This window comes from Anoplopoma fimbria, chromosome 10 (assembly GCF_027596085.1).
Source record: "Anoplopoma fimbria isolate UVic2021 breed Golden Eagle Sablefish chromosome 10, Afim_UVic_2022, whole genome shotgun sequence".
Lineage (NCBI taxonomy): Eukaryota > Metazoa > Chordata > Actinopteri > Perciformes > Anoplopomatidae > Anoplopoma > Anoplopoma fimbria.
This window is the reverse complement of record NC_072458.1, coordinates 7,209,698-7,231,760: the sequence shown is the minus strand read 5'-3', so window position 1 is coordinate 7,231,760 and position 22,063 is coordinate 7,209,698.

Here is a 22,063-nt window from a genome sequence, read left to right as displayed (position 1 = left end):
GTTTAAAAACAGGTAAACTCATATATAATTTCAGTAGTCCAATTATTTTTATGCATCGAGAAAACACAGAGAAAACTCACTTCTATTGAGATTGAAATGACATAGAAATACAACGTTTAAACCTTTTTGTGTTTCATTTTTCGAGAAGACGTCAATATTTTAAAACGTTGCTGTTAATTAATTAAGGTCAGGGCTTTACAACTCTTGACTTATTTCGATTGAGAAGTTTGTCTTGGAAATACAACAATTTTAAAACTGTGAAAATTCAAATTTCCATTGTAAACAAAGTATGTACATTCAGGAACACTCATTGAGATGAAACTTTTATTTTTTAAGAGAGATCTGAGTGCAAAAAAATCCACGTACGAGAAACTTCAAATAAAAAAGCAGACACCCAACGGCAACAAATAGGATAATTAAAAACGTCATATTCTGAGGAAAAGTGGGTAAAATAATCTAGCTAAAATTTAACAGCCTGTGTGTCAGAGGCTGTTTTGAAGGCAGCATGACCCCATTAACCACCATTAATCAGCAGCACAAATACTCAACCCACGGTCGGCTCTGCAGAACTGACCAGCAGCGAGGTGGAAGGTTTCATCCAATGCACCTTGCAGGATGGTGAGTGCATTTGTTTTTTAGTACGACCTCAACAACAGTGGACTCCTTTTGTTGACGCCAACACATTCAGAGATCAGTCCACACAATCACCACGACCAGTTAAAGCAGATTTAAAGGACTGAAGGCTAAAAAAAGTTAAAGAAAAATGTACCACATGCAGCACAGAGAGGACTGAGACAAACAGCAGAAGCCGTGTCTCCCCGCCTCCATGCCTGTATTTAAAAAGAAACGTATGTCTTGGCTGCGACCCCACTTAAATCCTTGATATTTAAACATCTCCCAGGCCTTTTCAAAAGCCATTTAGGCATCAAAAGAAAGGGAAAGGGATTAAACTGTGGCTGTGTAACAAGCCCAAAGATCAGACTTCACTCACTTTCATTCTTCTAAAGCAGTTTGCCAACTAGTAGCCATGACATCTGATGTTTTCTTCCAGACCGCCACACACACACACACGTCTGTTGTTACGTCAAATGTTATTGGCCCGCTGTGATCGACAGTTTAAGTTATTCTTTAATCTCTCTGTCTTTTCCCTCGCTCGCTTTGCTAAGTAGTCTTTTCCGTGGAGTTTCTACTGTGATGGCAGACTGTGTGTGTGTTTGTTTGTGACAAATTAGTGGCTTGAGACGAAAGGCCTTTTTGTAGGAGACGGCTATGGGAGAGTGATGGTGGGGGATGATAATGGAAAAAACATGATTTTGGATATCATTATATGGCATAAGTGTTGTCTTTTTCTGGTATTAAATGCTGCATTAGAGTAAAGTGATGTGATTTATTGATTCACCTGAGCAGATCTGCAGCTGTTCTATTGTTTGCCTTTAAACACTTAGTCATTTGATCCACATTACTGATTATCATTTGTCGAAAATCTCAGTAAGTAAATATGCTGTGAAAACACCAATGGTCAACCCTACCATATCTTTGCAATATTAAGGTATTAAAACACATTATGATATTGGATTTTCTTTCTTATTAATTCGCCAATTTCATCCTAAAAGAGTATCCACTTTACTTTTTCCAGAAAATTTACAACTTTAATCTAGGAAATTCAGATATTTTTTTCTCTGAATATTGTCCCTCTCCCCTGGCTCTGTAATTATTACTAATATTATTTTCTTTTAATGGCACAAATTTACATGTCTTTTGCTGAATTATTCCAATCCTCAAAAAATTCACATTGTTTCCCTTATTGCCATGTCTTTTCATGATTTGTCAATTGGTATTTTTAATGCTGGTTTTGAAAATATTCTAGATCCGCAGTCATTATTTGTAGTTTGAAAACTGTCTCTCATTGTAGAATTGTATTTGTGGCCATCTGTTTCTATTGTGTGTTTTGTACTCTATTTAATCTTTTTATTGAAGTTCAGTAAATTGTCTCCAGAGTTCTTCAGTTTATGTTGCTCAAAGCTATATATTTAAACAAATTAAAAACACACACACACACACCGATTCAATACAGTAAAGTAACAACTGTGATAAATTATTTTTTATCAGCAACAGGTGTTTGTTTGTGTGTGCGTAGGCGGTGCAGGGCTTGTCACTGGATTTAAATTAGCAATATGCTGTGTGCACACTGACAGATATGACAAATATTATAGTTTTATAGAATATTATGGAGAATAAACTGATTATATTGTCAGAGAAGGAATACATTTTTTTCTGTATCTTTAAATGTTCTTCTTTTGTCTTTCTTCTTGCTTAACTTTTCTTTACTTCTCTAATTGGTCTCTTTCCATCGTCTCCCCTCACACCTTTTAATCAGGAGGTGATTTGATTGAGGTGCTTTAGCTCTTCGTGATTGTCAAGGCAACATTGTGCCGCTCAGTTTATTTCCAGCTTCAGACTGTGTTCATTGCTCTACAGCGAGCAGGTTAACAATGACCAGGCTTAAATAAGACCTCAAATTTTTCCATAAACAAGACAAAACAATAGAACACATTTCTCTGTATTGCACTCTGTTGCTCTTTCCATCCCTTTTTTTCTAGTTTCTTTCCACAAATTCTCACTTCTCCGAGGCTGTTGATCTCTGTCGCTCAACTTTTCATTTTGGAAAAACACTCATAAAGAACAATCAAGCTTTTAAATTAATAATTTTAACTAAAAGTCCTGGCCAAGCTCTTCCCGATACCAAAAAAACTACCATGCTTTAACTAAAACAGGAGTAAGTCAGACATCACCGCTACAGTAATTCACCGAGTGATTCACACACATTGCTAAAATGCAAACACACACACTCTGCACTGATGCATGTCTAAGAGGCAGCGCTGATTTAAAATGCCAGTTCTACTTTTAATCTCTTCTCCTCCTCCTTTTCTATGTAAAACAAGATATCCGGCTTCATTTATTCTGTTTGATTCTTTGATTTCACTCTTTTCTTTTTTATTATTAATGTGTCCAGGCCTGTTTTCATTTTATTTTTTTGTGATTTTTTTCTGTGAATCTTTATTGTGTTAGTTGTTTTTTTTGTTAATTTCTGTAATTATTCTGAGTTGCGATAACAGCACACACACACACACACACACACACACACACACACACACACACACACACACACACACACACACACACACACACACACAAACACACACACATATCGGCACAAAAACACACACAAACACACACAAACAACGCTCATGCATCAGTAAAACACTGATCAAATAGCCCGACAAACCAATAGGTTAAATAAGATCCTGTGCTCTCATTAGATCAAATTGAATCCAACTCAGACACCTCTGGCTCATCTTTGTTGTTAATATGCTCTTCGTCCCAACTTGGAAACCAAGTGCTCTACCCCCATAATTCCTGACTGGCAGGTGTGTACTTTAAAACTCACTAAATTAGAAAAACGGGTAGAATATTAGGTTGAACGAGTTTAGCATAATGCTCACAGACAGAGTTTCTCAGCAGGAGTCCAACACGCAGTCTGCATATTCAGAGAGCCACACAGCTGGAGGGCCTTTTACACAAACCTGATCCGCCTGGTTCAGTTTCTCTGTTTTTATTGGTACAAGGTAGCCCAACTGGTCAAGTATCCTAATATGAAATCCTTTGTTTGTCACTTGATATGTATGTAATTATGTTCTACTGGAAGAGATGCTATCCTCATATTAATAGTTGAGAGGTGATAGAGGTGAAGTTTTCAGTGAGAGGTATCACCTTTATACGCACTACATAATCGAATGGGGAAATCACATTTATGAATGCCTTATGCTACATTAAACCTAATCACGTTCAATGCCCACTGAATAAGACAAATATCTCTCATATCTCATGTGATTTGAGACTCCAATTTTAATCAACAGAACAACCGTCGGGAGTTCTGCAATCTCTGAACCCATCGGCTATTGGTCTGATGACAGAGGGGCTGAATTTCTGGGGTTCCCGTTTGGCCAATGATATCCGGGGCGAAAACTTCCTTAACCGTGTTCTGCTAGTTGTTTACAGCCGAGTCAGTTTACAAACTTGAAATGTGAGACTGGAGTTGGAGTTGAGAGACAACAATTGTGACTGGATTGTGTCACAAGTAGCCAGTTTACAAGCTAATTTTAAACCAATAGAAAACTATCACCATCAGACGGTAGCAGGTTGGTTCCCAGATTCCATTTTAGCCAATGCATTCCTCATCTTTCGACCTCCTCACGGTCTGTTAACCTGCATTCAACCAAAACCTGCTTGAACGTGATTGGTCAATACTACCCGAACTACAAACGGAAACCAGAGCGCTTCAGATAGCAAATCTATTTTCCCGTTGTCTCCAGAAGGGCAGAGATCTAATTCATTTCAATAAGACGTCATTAATTTATTCACAGAATCAATAAATGAATCAACTTGGAAAATAGGCATTGTTCAAACGCATGTTTTGTATATATTCTTTGCAGTAAACTCGTAAGGGCTTTTTTATAACGTCTGTGAATGTGTGTGGTCAGAGTTTCCTGTTTTTTGTTTTTATAACTTCACCATTCAGGAAATCTAAACAACAGCAATGTTTGCTTAGCAAGACCTATGAAATTTAACAGTTCTGTTAGGTTTCATTGGATTTGAGGCTTTTCCTGAACGCAATGCAAACAACAAAATATTGCAAGCTGTTGTAAGATGTGTAAAAAAAACTATAATTTTGCAAAACATCTAAATGAAGTCCTTGAGGAACTAATTTGCAGTCAGCCGAACAAAGATATATGATAATGTTTGTTTACTGGGTGTGTTAGCGCGTGCATATCTGAGAGTGTGCGTCTCTGCAGGGAGCACCGTCTAACACACACAACATCTGGACTCTTTCAAACACTGCATCAATCTGAGTTCCTCAACATCAGTGTGTGTGCGCGTTTGTGCGTGTGGCAGTGCGTGTGCATGTGTGGGTACACAAATATGTTTCTGTCTGCATGCTATTGCTTGATTCGATTTTTTCATATGCATGTGTGCATGTTCACCTGCACCTGCATACTTGTGCGTATGGGTATTGCTGAACCTGCATGCACTACTGTAATTTTATTTCGTAAGACTGTGAGTTCATCATCATCATCATCATCATCATCATCATCATCATTTTGGTCATGAACAGTAAACAGTCCTTATTCAACCTTAAGTCGAGGGAAGCCAAAACAAATGACATATTATATAGCAGTTGGATCAACTCATCAGTTACAAACTTAACAGCTTGATGGCACATTTTAGTCTTATATAAAACGTGTACATTATAAATGGTTATACTGACATTATCTGACAAACTGACTCTGTTTAGTCGCTGGCTTATTTGGCTTATATTTCCAGGTAATTTGTGGCCTGGTTGCAGACGTCTTAATCGCTGCCCACATCTCTGATTTCTCTCAGTGATTCAAATGTAAATTATCAGTCGAGGTTATTTGTCAATGTGGTGAAAGACTAACCTTTTTTGTAAACTCACTTCATGGCTGATTTACTGTAATCTACTTTAGATTAGATTGTACACTGATAGTTGTGTGGTCATTGTCTCCAGCAGTTGCCCACATCAACAGTCTGCAGCAATTAATATCTATTAGTGTTCTTTCCATTTGCAGTAATTACATTTTTTAACCTACTTCTTAACCTACATTACCTCATTGTTATTGCTGTTAGGCTCACTGACATTATTGATAATGCACATTATGCCACTCTCACTCGCACTGCCACAGCAGGTAATCAAATCTTCCATTTCCATTCTCCCATTGCATTTCTACTTATTATTGCTGAGCTACACCCATTACACCGTTCACATGCATCCATTAAGCTGTCAGAGCCAGACTTTTTGCCCAGAGGTTGACTCCCGCTTACTGGAGAGCCAGGTTTTACTAAATATGGAGTCAGGATGGTGCAAGTTGAGATTCACCTTTGCACTCTGTGATTTTATTCAGTCAATAAGTCAGTCACACAGTCAATAGACTAGGCTGCAAGCCAGATAGTCAGTCATCCAATTGTGCGTCCAGTCAATCAGTCATCCAGCCAAGCGGACAGTCAGACAGAGAAAAAGCAGCCAAACAGTTTGCCAATAGGCCAGATAGTGAATTAGCCGTTCAGCCCAGCAGCCAAAACACATCCAGCCAGCTAGTCAGACAGACAGACACAAGTGTAATTAGTGATAAGTGATTAGGTTGTTCTAGTCATTTAGGATGAACAATTAGGGCATCTCCCTTTCTCCCTCTGTTTCTCCACTCCCCTTTGGTTCAATACTTTCTGCTCTCCAGTTACAGTTGTGATGTGTGTGGCCAGACACACACATCACAAACACAAACATTAGGAGTCTGCTCTGTGCTGCACTTAGAGAAACTTCCATTGAGGATCCATTAGCGGTCTAAAAGCACTCAGACTAATTATGAATATAAATTCACTGATGTTCTCTGATGCAGTGTTCATGTACACAAAAAGTTGTATTCATGAAAGAAAATATTTCACTTTTTTGGTCAATTCAACATTCTTTGATAACTAAATATGGAAATAGAGTTGTACATATAAATACATGAATTAGCAACTATAAGGTATGCTGTGGTATAAAAAAAGTGTTTATGAAGCCATCAAAGTTCTTCCTTTGAATGATAGTATTTGTTTAATAAATTAATCAAGCAATTGATTTTTTTTAATGTTTTTAAGTTGTTGTTGCAGTTACCTGGACCTTTGAACAGTTTCTTAACAGAAAATAATGAAGTGTTTTTGATTTAATGTTTATGAGCGCCTGTGGCTCATGGGGTAGAGCGCTCTTCCTGAACCACAATGTTGGTGGTTCGAACCCTGGCCTCTACAGTCCACATGCCAAGGTGTCCTTGGGGCATATATTAACCATTTAAGAACAATAGTCAATACAGATATGCATTAAAAAAAATACAAAATATGAAGTGTATTCACAAGACAAGATAGCAGTAACTTCATAACTGCTAATATTTATTTCACTTGATTGTGATTTGTGTCAAATCAATAAACCACCTACAGCGTACAATAGGTCCAAGTGAGGTAATACGTAGCCGTTTTTACCGCCAGGCCTTCTTCGGATTTAAAGCCTCACGATATTTTTTCTCTCCTCTCCCTCCTCATGTCTCTATTCTCCAATCATGCCTTTCTGTGAACCTCTTAACCCCCAGCAAAAGGGGGAAAGGCTGGAATATTGGGTTTCTTCTGCTAATGGGACAAAATGGCTTTTTTTCATTTGTATTGGTGCCTTGTGGAAGTCTTCAATTCATCTTTCCCCCCCATATCTCTATTATCTATTCTAATCGGGTAAAATCTGGCGGCCTCAAAAGAGGAACGAAAGCTTGATGAATTTGACTTTATAAGTTACACATTAAGATAAAAATAAAAATCAATTATCTGCTCTATATAAACACGGTGATGTAGTGGTTAGCACTGTTGCCTCACAGCAAGAGGGGCCTGGGTTCAATTCCCGGGCTGGACAACCTTCTGTGTGGAGTTTGCATGTTCTCCCCGTGTCAGCGTGGGTTCTCTCCGGGTTCTCCGGCTTCCTCCCACAGTCCAAAGACATGCAGCTTAGGTGCATTGAAGACTCTAAATTGCCCGTAGGTGTGGATGTGAGTGTGAGTGGTTGTTTGTCTCTATATGTCAGCCCTGCGACAGACTGGCGACCTGTCCAGGGTGTACCCTGCCTTCGCCCATTGACAGCTGAGATCGGCTCCAGCACCCCTGCGACCCTTAACTGGATAAGCAGGTTATGGAAAATGGATGGAATGGATGGATTTTGGTAGAAATTCATGATTTATTTTACTGTTAACCATTTCACAATTAGTGAAACACTCAATTCAAATGATGTATTGTTAATTTAGGACCAGAGCTTTTCAGTTGCCTTGTATTGTAACCATAAGAGTTAACCTCTAGGTCACAAGGTTGAGTCATTATTTGTTGAGGAGACATTCTGCTCATTTATTGAAACAGTCTCAGCCCAGAAACAGTTCTGGTCTGAGGGATGTTGCCATATTTACCAACCCTCCACACAGTGGTCAGGACAAACGTCCTTTTTGTCTAGACATGATAGACTAAAGACTCTTTGTGGTCACGGGAAATCAAAACTGAGTCAACAGACCCAGCAGATTTGTGCCAGACACAGATGTAATGGGATTAAAATTTTCCTTCATGAAAGACGTTAATGATCACTGTTTACAGAAGACAGACGGAAAGATACGAGACAAGAGGACATGTGACAAAAATTCCGGATGCAAATTTGAGTGTCACATGCACATGGTCTGATCTTTAAACAGCAACCACAAAGCTTTTATAGCCACTCTTGTTCTCCCTTTCTCTCAGTAACTATATTACAGCAATAACAAGATAATGTTGTTATAGTACAGAATGAATAAAGTCATTTTTACCCAGACCTCCTCTGTGTCTGCTGATAAAGAGGACAGATCCAATATCAGTGCTTTACGCTGACACACACAGACAGACAAACATTCATTTAATAGAGAAAATCCGATATGAGCTGTCAGAGGAATCAGGAGTCAGAGTAGCAGCACAACTTTACTGACTCTTTTTTGTGCCTCTTTGTCTCCTCGTTCCTTTCGGGTTGTGACCCAGAAATCGATCTCAGGGTTGCACCATGAAGGATATCCTAATTCCTAAAATGCATCTTGAGGAGAGAGGATCAAGGAGGCTTGCTGGAGGAGTCATAACCCACGATACAAAGGTGTATCCTTTGCAAATGTTTTATCGGCACCTTTGACGAAGCGGCACCCACCGGTACCAACGCAGAAGTGCCTGGGTTTTGGTCTCTATGGAGAATTTCCCTGTTCATAAATCATCACTACTAAATTATTAATTAAGAAGTCTTTATTCATGACTCCTGAAAATATATTTTTGGTAGTTAAAAAAAAAATCACAAATTCTTCTCTCTTTCTTTGAGAAAATTAACATCAGCACTTCCTTGGCTGAACTTATCACAACATGTGATGTTGTGTTTCTTTGAAATGTCTTTCAACAGGACTGAGTACATCATTAATCTTCATAGAGCTCCTATGTTTGGTGACCTAAGTATATTTTACTGCATGGCCACTGTATCATACAAACATTTTTTTTTGTTTTGCAGTTACATCCTTCCCATTGGCAGGGTGGTTAAAAGACTGGAGGGTTTTTGTATACTGGCAGTCTATGGGGGCTCCACACATTCCTTGAAGAAGTTTAGTTGTGAACGTACTGTTAGATACTTCAAAATGTTGGCATGCTCTAACAACTCTGTCCCTTATGTTTCTTCCTTAAAACTGACCAAAGGTGGGTCTTTAAAGGTTTCTTTCAAGGATGGGTGGTTTTGGGGAACATGCCAATGTTTTACAAGTAGGTCCTTAATGTTCTCAGTGTTCATTGTGAATGCAGTGCAGTAAATAAGATGTGAATCAGATTTGGAGGGCCTTTCAACATAAAAGCCAATATTCTTTGAAATGTATTTCTCTAAATTTGGTGGGCATCTGTTCTTTATTTACAGGCAGACTTTTCTTAAGGGAATGGGATAAAAGCTTGTAGCCTCGTAGTGTCTGTAAGAGAATGTCCTTGTGCAACCCGATCTCGTACAAAAACAGTTATTTACTTCACTACTCTACTTTTTTTTCCAACTGGATTACCTGCAGAAAAGTTGTACAGAGGAGGTCATGGTGGATGGCTGGGTGTAAATCAAGGCTTCATTTCAATATGAGCTAGTCCCGCCCATATCAATATGTTTAAGGGCATCACTCATAGTGATGATCGAACAGAAATTCATCACCAGACAGAGCAGTTCCTGACAAAGTAAGTTTTTGGAGTGTTTTGCGACCTTCAACTTAACAGTATTCATTCACTCTCACAGTTCTCATCAGTGTTGTTATTATTTATAAATAATACCTATGCATTCGTAACTGTGTGTATTTTAGAATGTATGTGTGTATGTGTCTTTGTGTGTGTCTGTCACCTGTAGGTCAATCAGAGGCCAAAAGTGTCGATATATCAACTAAAAATATCTTGTGTGACCATCTATGTTGGACATAAATCCTCGTTATTGTCATCATATATTAATATTCTAATTCTGATGTAAGGAGGACCGAACAGAAAAGCAATCAATATGCTCAGGAGCGAGAAGAGAGAGAAGGAAACAGAAAGGGGGAAAGGCGAATCGAAAATGCAATGTCATAATTGGGCTATAGAGAATATTGTTAGCAGCAAATGGTCCACATAATGTGATGACTCAGCAGTTCTCCGATCCTCTCATGAGCCAGCAGTTTTGTGATGGCCAATGTCACTCATGGTTAGACACGCAGGATTAAAGGTCAGAGCAGAAGTAACTCAGCCAAGATTTGGCCTCAAAAAGCAAGTTGGCCAGGTTGTACTCCGGCTTCTGTGTTGACAGAAAACATAATGGAGTGTCCTGAATAACATGACGACAACAGTCATATCTAGTCAAGAGGAGTTCCAATCAGTTTTGTTTGTGGTTCACAAATACAGATGTATCAACCCTCCACTGAGTTGAGAGAGTTTATTTACACATGCACAACTGAAAATAATTTGTTGTTGTAGAGGTTCAGATTTCATCTTGCCACAAGATCTCTTTATTTATTTGTCTTTATTTCTGGATGAGCAACACCAGAAGCTGAATGGGAAATGCATCATCCGCTCCCAAAAGCTGTGATCTTTTACAGGGATTTTAAAAAAAGCATTGAGAGATTGTTTGTGTGTGTGTGTGTGTGTGTGTGTGTGTGTGTGTGTGTGTGTGTGTGTGTGTGTGTGTGTGTGTGTGTGTGTGTGTGTGTGTGTGGGGTGACATCTGAACTTCATCATTGAGCTTGTTTATTCCAAGTTTGATCCCTTCATCACTAACTTCTTTGGGGCGAGGCTGGTGGCGACCACGCACTCCTTCTTATTTCAATTAAATTTCTTTTTATTCTTCTTTTCTATGGTTCCATCAACAAGTTAAAAGTTTAGCCTGACTTGCTCTATACCACTGTGTGGATCCAGCATCCTGTTTTTAAAAATGGATCATCATACATTACAGAATGCGAGTTAGCAGGCATTAGTGGTGGAAGTTATCTTGAACTAAATAACTCTGAAGTAGATCATTTTGCCTAACTTAAAAATGTCTGATATGTATTTCTGCAACCACATTTACAGTTGGTCACTTCATGCATCTTGGGCTGATCCGATAGCTATTGAATATAAAAACAGCTATTGAATGCATCCAACAAGCATTCGAAAGACAAATTGATGCATTTAAGCCAGACGTTGAAAGTACATCAGTAAGTACTCGGTGAAAAAAAAAGCAGATATCAACAGATGCGGTCATACAGAAGGTGAATCGATCTGCTGTTGTGTTTATCTGATCCCTGATCAGTTGGACTATTGAATAATTTGTGTGGATGAAAGACAATTGATCTGTATGGGTCAGGGAACGGCGTGAATGGAAGCTTGTGGAAAAGATAAAACTTTAACTTCACTCCTACAGTCATTTATTCCTCCATGTGTTTGTGTTATATTAATGGAGAGCTGTTAGCTACTGAAGCTATCTAAACTGTTATTGTTGTAGCTAAAATTCAGAAGTTATTCCTTCTTCATTCGTCTAACGTTTACTCACTAATCAAACGAACCTGAGCACACTAATTGTAGAAGTTTGTGATAGAATCCAAAAAGTGGCTAACTTTACGATGGCACAGAATCCAGCACAACCCGACCTGCCTCATGCTCATGAAGAGACCGTTGGGACTGTTTATGATCTAATGCTAGGCCAGTGTCCCCACAAGCACCCCTCGAGTTGGGAATCTTGTCCCCGACCATATTGGGTTTGATGTCACAACTCCATATGGATCCATTTTTTGAGGCAGCCATTTTGTTTGCCCCCTGGCAAACATTTCGACCATTTTATTTGGACACAGGAGAGAAGTCAGGCCTTAGTGGGGGATCGTGACCTGGTCACAACTCCATATGGATCCATTTTTTGAGGCAGCCATTTTGTTTCCCCCTGGCAAACATTTCGACGAAGTCAGGCCTTAGTGGGGGATCGTGACCTGGACGTCAGCAAGCTGGTTATTACAGAGAGTTCAAACATTCCAGTGGACTCACCAGGTAATCAGTCATTATGTTGCCACACTCATCTGTGTAATGTTTTCGCAAGAAATGGGCCAGACTTTGCTGCAGGTGAAATGTAATATGCAGTGCTGTGTTTGTTCTGCTCCGAACAAACTTCACTGCTCATATTGATTGTCTTTGTCCTTCGCCCTTCTGTTTTTTCTCTACCTCTATCTCCTCATCCCTGAAAATCTGCCCTATTTCCAACTTCCCTTTCCTCCTATCCTCCTCCTCTTCTTCCTCCTCTCTCTCTCTCTCTCTCCCCATCTATCCATGCCTCACTCCTCTACACTGTCTCACTCACTCACTCACTCACTCACCGTCCTCCCCTCTACTTGCATACGTGAATCAGAAAACGGTTTCCACGGGGGAACTGCTCTGAATATTATATTCATTTCTTCGTTCCTCATCTCTGCTGCTAGTTTTACCCCTAATTTGTTGCCCAGAGCCAAAAAGCAACATGGGATTCATGAACCGTGCACACACTGCAGAAGATGCGATTACAGCCAATCCGTCTCTCTTTCCATCCTTCTCTCTCACTTTACAAAACAACATGGGAATCGTGGAACGTGCTCCCACCTCAGAACGGAGTACTTTTCTATCTCTCTCTTGTCTCTTGTTTCCCTCACCCCATCCCTCCCGGTTTTTGCCTCCCTTTCTATCCCTTTTTATTAAAAAAATGTCCCACTCTCTCTCTCGTCTCTATCTGCGTTATCACTCCTTCTCTCCCCACTTCAGTGTCTCTTTTTCACAGCCTCTCTCTTCGTCTGGATTTCGCTCCCTCATGCTCAGAAGTAATTCTCTCCCTCCTCTCCCGAGTTTTATTCATCATCATCTTCACCATCCTTTTTTCTCCCTCTCTCCCACACACACACACACATGCACAAATCCAGTCTGCATATCAGTGTCACCGCCTCTCCACACTATAGAGGTTGATAGCAAATATGATTAAGTCATAGAAAAAAAGGAAAACTGACGCACAGAGCAAAGCATTTAAAAAGGATTGGATAAATGTTTTGTTCACACCAAAAACCGAGGCAGTAATTTCCTCTCTAAAACTCTGCATCTCCATTGTAAGGAAATTCTCATTATTATGAAAATGAAGAATCCTGTTAGAGTGTCAAAATGTTGACAGCCAAGGTCTTAATCATCCTGTAACAACAGAAGACAAATGAAGGGATATACAGGGAATTGTATGGATGCATATTAGCAGGCAATATTATATTTCATTTAACCTTGATTTGATCAAAACAGATCTGTCTCTGGCGATGTAATTCTCCATTTCAGTGGCATTTAATTACGACGCGTATTAAGATGTAAAAGACGAGATTCTTTTTAACACACTGAAAAGATAAATAAAAGAAAAGAACGTAATGAAGAGAGCTCGCACGAAATACTCTTTCAAAAGTACAACTCAGTTGACAAACAGTTCTGTGTCATAAAGGTGTCACTGCTCTGGAATGTGCAAAGGCAGAAGAAAAACAAAATTAGATAGAATAACAGCCTTCAGCCTTCAGACACTTTTGTCTGCTTGTTTTGCAGAACTATGTATTGTATTTGACTTTCCTTTAATTCATTAGAAGGATTTATTTGTTTGCTCGTGAACGCGATCTTGCTGTGCACAGTCGGACAATTTTCCTGGTGATCAAACTGTTGTGATGTTTGAATTGCTTACTTAAAACCAACCATGTAACACATACAATTACAATACAGGGTTTGTAAAAAGTTTTTTTCATTTAATTACTTAACAAATACATGCACCCACACACATCAATCAAACTCAGTGTATCTTGCTTCAAAACAAAGTTGCAATAAGAATAGAAAGACACAGCTAGGAGAGAGGTGTATGGAAAATAAATGAGGAGGGAATAGAGAAGACTAGACACACACACACTGGGAGGAATGATAGATTAACACTGGGTGTCGTCATAGACAGTTTACCCATGTGACATTAGCTAAGATGATGGATGAGCGCGGTTTATAGACAAAATATGTGTTTGTGTGTGTGTGTGTGTGTGTGTGTGTGTCTGTAAAACAGACACAAGTTTGTGTGTCTCTGGCTTGTGAACGTGCAAATATGTAAGATTTTTTGTTTTCATGGAGGAAATCAATTTTTTCAAGCTTGTCCACATGTCACAGACTAAACCCACTTGTTGTTGTAGGTTATATGTATTTTTGCATGTTATTCTCTTTTGTCCCATAAATCAATCCCCTCTTCCCTTTTTTTCTAGTCTGTGCTGTTGTCTGAATGTTATTGTTATTTCAAGACAGCCCAACAATGTCCAAAGCCTTTAGCATCTCCGGTCGAATCTCATCCACTCCTGGAGCTTTTTAACTACCTCAACGACCTCCGCCAGGCATATGGACGAGTCTTCCCCTGAGTCTTCAGACTCTGCCTCTTCCACAGAGGACGTGTTGGTCGGGTTCAGGAGTTCCTCAAAGTGTTCTTTCCACCGCTCGACAATATCCCCAGTCCGGGTCTGCAGTTCTCCCCCCCTGCTGAGCACAGCCTGAGAAAAGCCCTGTTTCCCCTTTCTGAGTCGTCTCACGGTTTGCCAGAACTTCCTTGAAGTTATTTAGTGGAGGGGTTGAATTTGGCTAAACTCACTTTGTTCAACGTTTTGTGCCTTAATCATTTATAATCGCCAAAATAGGTTACAGTTTAGCCATTTAACACTGCACATATATGCCTCTGTGTGTTTGTGTGTGAGTCTTTGAGTAAATCTATTAACATATCATGTCATCAAATGTGTGTTTTATCCAACCAGATTAGATCAGCGAATCAGATCAGTAGAGGGCTTAAAGAAACAACTGAGACAAGTATTTAAAAGAATCAAAGGCAACAGTAATAAAGCACTGTGTGATGTATTTAGTAGCTTTTGAAGGGAGGGTAGGAGATTTGCTGATAATCACAGCTGCAGCTGAGTCGAAAAACTGAGCAACACCTGATCTAATTCTTATCACTGACTCCAGATGACAACAGGGACCCGCTGGTGCTGTGGGACGTTGGTCTCATATCAACCCGTCGTCCATGGAGAGATCTGATTGGTTGCTGTGCTGGTTGTTTGTAAAAAAAAAAAAAGTGATTTATCTGGAAATGTACTTGTACAATTTTTTTGATCAACAAACACTTAAGTATATTTACGGCAGTGCTCACAGTCAAGGATGCTGCTTCAGGGTGTGTGTGTGTGTGTGTGTGTGTGTGTGTGTGTGTGTGTGTGTGTGTGTGTGTGTGTGTGTGTGTGTGTGTGTGTGTGTGTGTGTGTGTGTATGCTTGTGTCAGAGAGCAGTGGGTTTTCAACTGTGATATCATCACCTTACAGTGATGGTGGGTTGAGGTTATGTCTTTGACTGATTGATGTATCTAATTGTGTTTACAGACACTGTACATAGTCTTCATTAAAATAACTCTGTACTTAACTACATTATTGATGATTTTATTCTTCATGCAGAGCAGTTCCACTCCAAAGATTGCAGCAACTTCCTCTTACTTACACAATTTTCACTCTTACTACTACTACATATCCTTTTCCCATAAAAACAGAGGAAACTTTGTCCTCTTACAAACATTATAACTACTTAACACGTTTTGAGCCATGAGCCTCAAGGTGAAAGGAGTGCCATCAAACTGCCCCATTGACTCCAGGTGCAAAACAGAAAAAGGGTCTATTTCCACATTTCTCACACCACAAACATATATTTTATTCAGTCCACTTTCTCTTACAATGATGAGTCAGTCTTGTTCCAACTAAAACCCTTGAATGACACTTTGACTTCTTCCATGTACGCCTTAGCTTATTGACGTCATCAAACTGTAACCCTCATTTCAACACATCTTCATTACATACACAAAATGTTGGCCAGTTTAATGTTTTATTTTTCCAACTCTTTTAGCTGCTCATCAAAATGAGTGCAGCAGAGGCAGTGGTATCCTTATTCATAGTCCCTGTAGTCTGGGTTGTGCCCCCAAATCAATGGATCCTACATTTCCCATAATGCACCCTGTGCCATCTTTATGTCAGACCCTTTTAAAGATAACCGTGAGGACATCACTAGGTTTATCTGAGAGTTACAAAACGTCTACAGAGCCACAGAAGGCAGAATATAACTTTTCACAACATGAGTAGTACTTCTAAAGTAAATCATGTGTAAAGTTTGTTTTAATTAAACAATTATGATATCATAAAGAAGTCAGAACAATAATTGAAGATATTGGTTACTAACTTCCTGATATGATTAAATAAGTTTTTAAGCAGTCTTTCAGCAGTTTTGTCAAAGTCTTTGGACACATTATATGTGATGCTGTATATCATATTACAGTTTTGTGATAAATTGGTCATTGAGCTCTCGTTTTCTTCTTGCATTAAACTATTTTTGTACCTTACAAAAGCTGTAACAAAATACTTCATAAAATAGAATACAAAACTTCATCAATCATCAAAATGTGATCATTGTTGCATAGTCAGTCACCGTGTCTTGTTCCTCAACATTAGCCCAAACATTATCCGTGAACATCACCAAGAGTGAGAGCTGCTCTATTGGAAATAAAAAACTTTGTGGATGAAACAAAAAAAGGCTTTTCCATGAAACGGAGCTATAAATCACGGATGTGCCAACAGCTCTAATGAGGAAAATATGTCCCTAATCCCCCAAAACTGACACTGGTGATGCCCACAAATATGGAAAAAGTTGTCAGAGATCAAGAGGAAAACATGTCAAGTCTGGTTTAGGGTGAAGTAACCCTTTAAAACTGCTAATCGCCATACTTGAAGTGCATAGTCTGAGGCTTGTCACTGGTTTACCGTGTGTTGTCAGTATGTGCAGGGTAACTGAAAAGTGCTGCCCAACAAAGAAAAAAATACAAGTGAAAAAGCGAACGGAAAGCTGGATTCGATCCCGCAGAAATGGCTTTGATAGCAATGTGTAAAAGTAGACACTGGTAGCGTGTAGACAGTTGGCACCATGTGACAGACAAAGACAGAGAGAGAGAGAGAGAGCAACACATCGAGGGAGAGAGAGAGAGAGAGACATTGTGGTTTTTCTTCTCATGGATATATAATCAGTTTAAGAGGAAGTTTTTCCCCTCAGTTTTGCTTTGATGCACAATCACATTTCGACCCACACTGTAATTCTCTCTCTCTCTTCATCTGTCCCTCTCTCTCTCTCTCTCTCTCTCTCTCTCTCTGTCTGTCTGTCCCTCCAACTCTCTCTGTCTCTGTTGTCGGTGTTTGATGTGGTGGCACCCTGGCATTGTTCTTGCTATTGTGCCAGTGTGGAAAGACGGGAGGAGGGACAGGGGAAACGGGACAGAGATAGATGAAGGGATGGCATTGCAGTATTGATGTGGCATTGAGGCCCCAGTAAAGTTAGAAAATCTGGATATAATTGACAGCTACACTGGCAGATCTGGGATTCCCATCAGTAAAGCAAAGGAATGTTCTAGAAATGTTCCGGAATGACCTCTGAGAACTTTCTGGGAGGACCAGCAGGCAGAAGGACTCATGTATCATCATCGCAAATACCAAACATTCATGTTTCTAATTATTCCTCCTGCTCTTCAATTACACCCTGCTTATCTCTACTATGTGTAGAGAGAGAGAGAGAGAGAGAGAGAGAGAGTATGTCAGAGAGAGAGAGAGAGAGAGAGAGTGTATGTCAGAGAGAGAGGGTGTGTGTGTGTGTGTGTGTGTGTGTGTGTTAGAGAGAGAAAGCGAGAGTGTGTGTATTAGAGTAAGAGTGTGTGTGTGTGTCAGAGAGGGAGAGAGATAGAGTGTGTGTATAAGAGAGAGAGAGAGAGAGTGTATAAGAGAGATAGAGAGAATGAGAGAGAGAGAGAAGGAGAGAGAGAGAGAGAGTGTCCATCTGTCTTTGTGTGTATGTGTGTGTGTGTGAGTGAGGGGGAGAGAGTTATAGAGTGTGTGTGAGGGTGTTTTAGAGAGACAGAAAGAGAGAGTGTGTGTTATCTGTTTGTGTGTGTGTAGATCTGTAGATGTATATGTGAGAGTAACCCAGGTTCACTAATAAATGATCTAGCCAATCCTGGACTGCTCCCATTTTATCGAAATCCAGGTTTGGTGAGGTTACTTCCTGTTTTCTTCTTGTTCCATTTTGCCGGACCGCATGGTGAACCAAACTGAAATATGTGTGGCGTTCTCAAAAACTTCTCTTAAAATCCTCTGCAGCCAGCAGTCAGGTTTTTGTTTGTACCTTGTTAGGTGGTTCTTGATCATCTTGACCACCTTCAAACTGTTGATGGCGAGCTACCCTCTGGATCTACAGGACTATACCCCCCCCTCTGTTCCACAAGTGGTGTGGTAGGAACTGAACTCTCTAGTTCTCTGAATGAACTAACCCATGGATTGAGTTGAACTATATTTTCCCCCCTTCAATTTTTTTTCTTTTGAATTTTATTTTAACCCAGAGATACTTTAAAGGCCTATATTTTGTTGTATGTTTTTACGGTGGCTTTTTGCCACCATGATACGTCTTTGTTGGGCTTGTCTCTGTTGATGTGACACTTGACAAACTTTTGTTCTTTGCAACCCTTTGTTGTTTTTGTCCACTTTGGTTTACAATCTGTGTTAAACATATGACCATTAAGTTTATTGGTTTCACCAAAAGACATTTTTGGAATTAATGGCTCCACTTCAATAAGACCTCATCTCTTGATCATTTTATGGTCAATTCATTTACAACAGCAAACTGACAAATCTGCTTAAGCGTTTTGACATGAAGCCTCCATCGGAGCTGATGCAACATCAGTATTTTTTTTTTTTTTTTTTAAATGGCATACCGTAGAATTAGCAATCAGCAAGAGAACAGTTACACCAACACAAGAGGCAGAATGTACTTAAAATCAACAAGTTATTTAAATCAAATCATGTAATCCCATCAGACCAAGATAATGGGATTATACAATCTGTTGAGGAGAACACTTACCTCCTCTTCATGTGGCACCTGAACGTGTTTTCCAGATGGAAGTGTTAGTTTGTGTGCATGAATATCATCAGGTGTGTGTGTGTGTGTGTGTGTGTGTGTGTGTGTGTGTGTGTGTGTGTGTGTGTGTGTGTGTGTGTGTGTGTGTGTGTGTGTGTGTGTAATTGTGTTTGATACCTCGGCTTCTTTATCTATCCTCACACACACATTTCTTCCTCAGTTTCTCACTGATTCTCTGTTTGACCCTCTCTCTCTCTCTCTCTCTCTCTCTCTCTCTCTCTCTCTCTCTCTCTCTCTCTCTCTCTCTCTCTCTATCGATTCAGACCCCAGCAAATTACTTATTCTATTTAAATAACTCTGGATGAATACAAAGGAATCCTTTTACTGACTCGTTCTGAATACTGACAAGACAATCCAGAAAGCGACCTGTACAGACTTCCAGATGAATCTCTATGTTAGCCGACACCGAATAAAATAATATTTCCTAATTCCTAATGAATCCGGCTGACAGATCCGGGTACAGTAAAACCTTCTTCTTTTGGATGAGCTCAATGGTTATAGTTTATTCTTTCCCACGACCTCATCCATTTGGAGGCCAAATGTAGAGCAGTGCTGCTTCAGTGAGAGGGTTTGATGCTACCTGGCTTTGAGGCAGACACCATCACAGATTATTTTCTTAAATCACTATTTGCAAGTGTCAGAATCAGCCCAATGGAAACCTTTTTTTAAGTTTCAAAAGTGGTTTAATAACTTCCTTGTACAGATGTTTGAGATGACATGGATGTTGCCTCAGCACTATTTCCTTCTTAGCGCCTGTGAAACTTTGTTACCATTGTAACAGTAAGGAGGTGGTGAAGTTTCACACTGTTCAGTAATCCCTCTTTTAGTTGCAGGCGCCCAATGAGCAAATTAACATTGAAACTGGGTCTACAAATGTATTACTTTTTCCCAAAATTTTTAATGACACCAAATAAAATGAACACTTTTAATGCAGTGGCAAAAAAGACCTTCCTGTACAAAACAGCTGGTTACTGAATTTTTATAATAATAAAAATACTTTATATTTGTATAGTTAATTAAAAAGGTACTCAAAGGCACTCTACATGGTAAATACAGAAACAATAAAAGCAATAACAATGGAAACAAGGCAGAGAGAGGACATAACAGTAATAAACAGAACAACAACAAGAAAATCATACATAACTAGCATCACAGGTTGAGAGCAGATTTAAATAGGTGAGTTTAAAGTGCAGTTATACATCTCACTGTTTCAGGTAGCTGCATTTGGACAAAACTGAATATGGAAATGCATCAAATGTCATCTTAATGAATCCAATCTGTCTTTGTTCTAACTCTGAATATAAATTGAAGGCCTGTGTTGGTATACCCTTGATATTTAGCTCCCTGGGAAAATATAAAAGTGGAAAATGTCACCTGTAACTGTCAGGCGTATCCGTGTTTAGTGTGAAATTCAACGGTTCAGTGGCAAATTCAAAAGAGGACACAAAGCGTGTTTGAGAAAGATAAAGGGCGGAGATGGGAGACTGGAGGAGAGAAAGAGAGAGAAAGAAAGACGGAGACAGTAAAACTCAAAGAGAATGAGTGAGCCAGAGAGGAAGGAAATTGAGAGAGACGGGGGAGAGAGGAGAGAGACCGATGATTGATGGAGCCAAAAAGGCGATTTCTTGCTTCATCTGATCTGCATTACTCTGCAATCAGCAGACACACACACACACACACACACACACACACACACACACACACAACACACACCTTGCAATCAACACACATACACACTCTGAATGTCTTCCTCACAGACTATAAGTCTGCAATCAACATACAGGTTACTGATCAGAGATGTCATCACACACACACACACACACACACACACACACACACACACACACACACACACACACACACACACACACACACACACACACACACACACACACACACACACACACGCTACACATACTCACACTCTCTGCAGGGAGATGAGTATCTGCTAACAATAAATGCTGCACACAGGCCCAGTCTGAAGGATGCCAGTTTAAACATGTGTTAATGGTCACACCTCTCTTCATGTTTTATAGCTACTTTGGGTTTTTGAACACAGACGGCCTTGCTCGCTTTCCTTTTTTATTTTCTCTACTGTTCCCCGAAGGCCAAATTCATCTTGTCTCCTCAACAGGAAGGTCAAACGGCAGGGTCGACTACACACTGCTCCCCTGGAGCTGTAGGCCTTCAGTGTGTTGCTCAAGGACATCACTTTCCTTTTGACCAGAAAAACACACAGACACACAGACCCAAAAGCAAAAGTCGTTACGCATAATGTTTAATTTTGCACTCTGGGACATTCTAAAAAGGATGAATATGGTAATGAGTCAATTTTAAACCTTAAAGGTACAATGTGTTAGATCTGTCCAGAATTTCAGTTTAAAATATTAATTTTTTTTGAAGAAGTTACAGTTTTGATGTTATGCCAGATATGGTAATGTATTGTGCTGCAGAGGTATCTATTGCCACCAGCAAGGTCTGGCCCGGCCTGTCTCGTTATACCACTTGATCCTCTAGGGGCGATAGTGAGTCCCTGTAGCTGCACTCACTCAAGGGAAGGAGGAAGTACAGCTGCCCTGAGAGCTTGTCGATAGTACATCCATGGTCTGTGTATGTGTTGATAGTTTGTTCATTATCATAAACCCAAAGTGGAAGAAACGAGAAAACAACCTTGCAGCCTTACCTCGTCCTCAGAGACAGTTTGCAGTCCGTTGTTAGCTGTGAATTCAAATAGTGCAAAGCCCAGCTCCTGGAGTCTTATCCCAGAGACTGCCCCGACTCCCCGCCTGATCAACAAACTTACTGCTGCTGCCTTTCAGCCCACATGTGACTCCCACCTGAATTTCAGTTGCTGCGGCTGCTGACTTGGCGTCCATCTCCTGGGCGTCCGTCTCTTGGGCGTCCGTCTCCTGGGCATCCG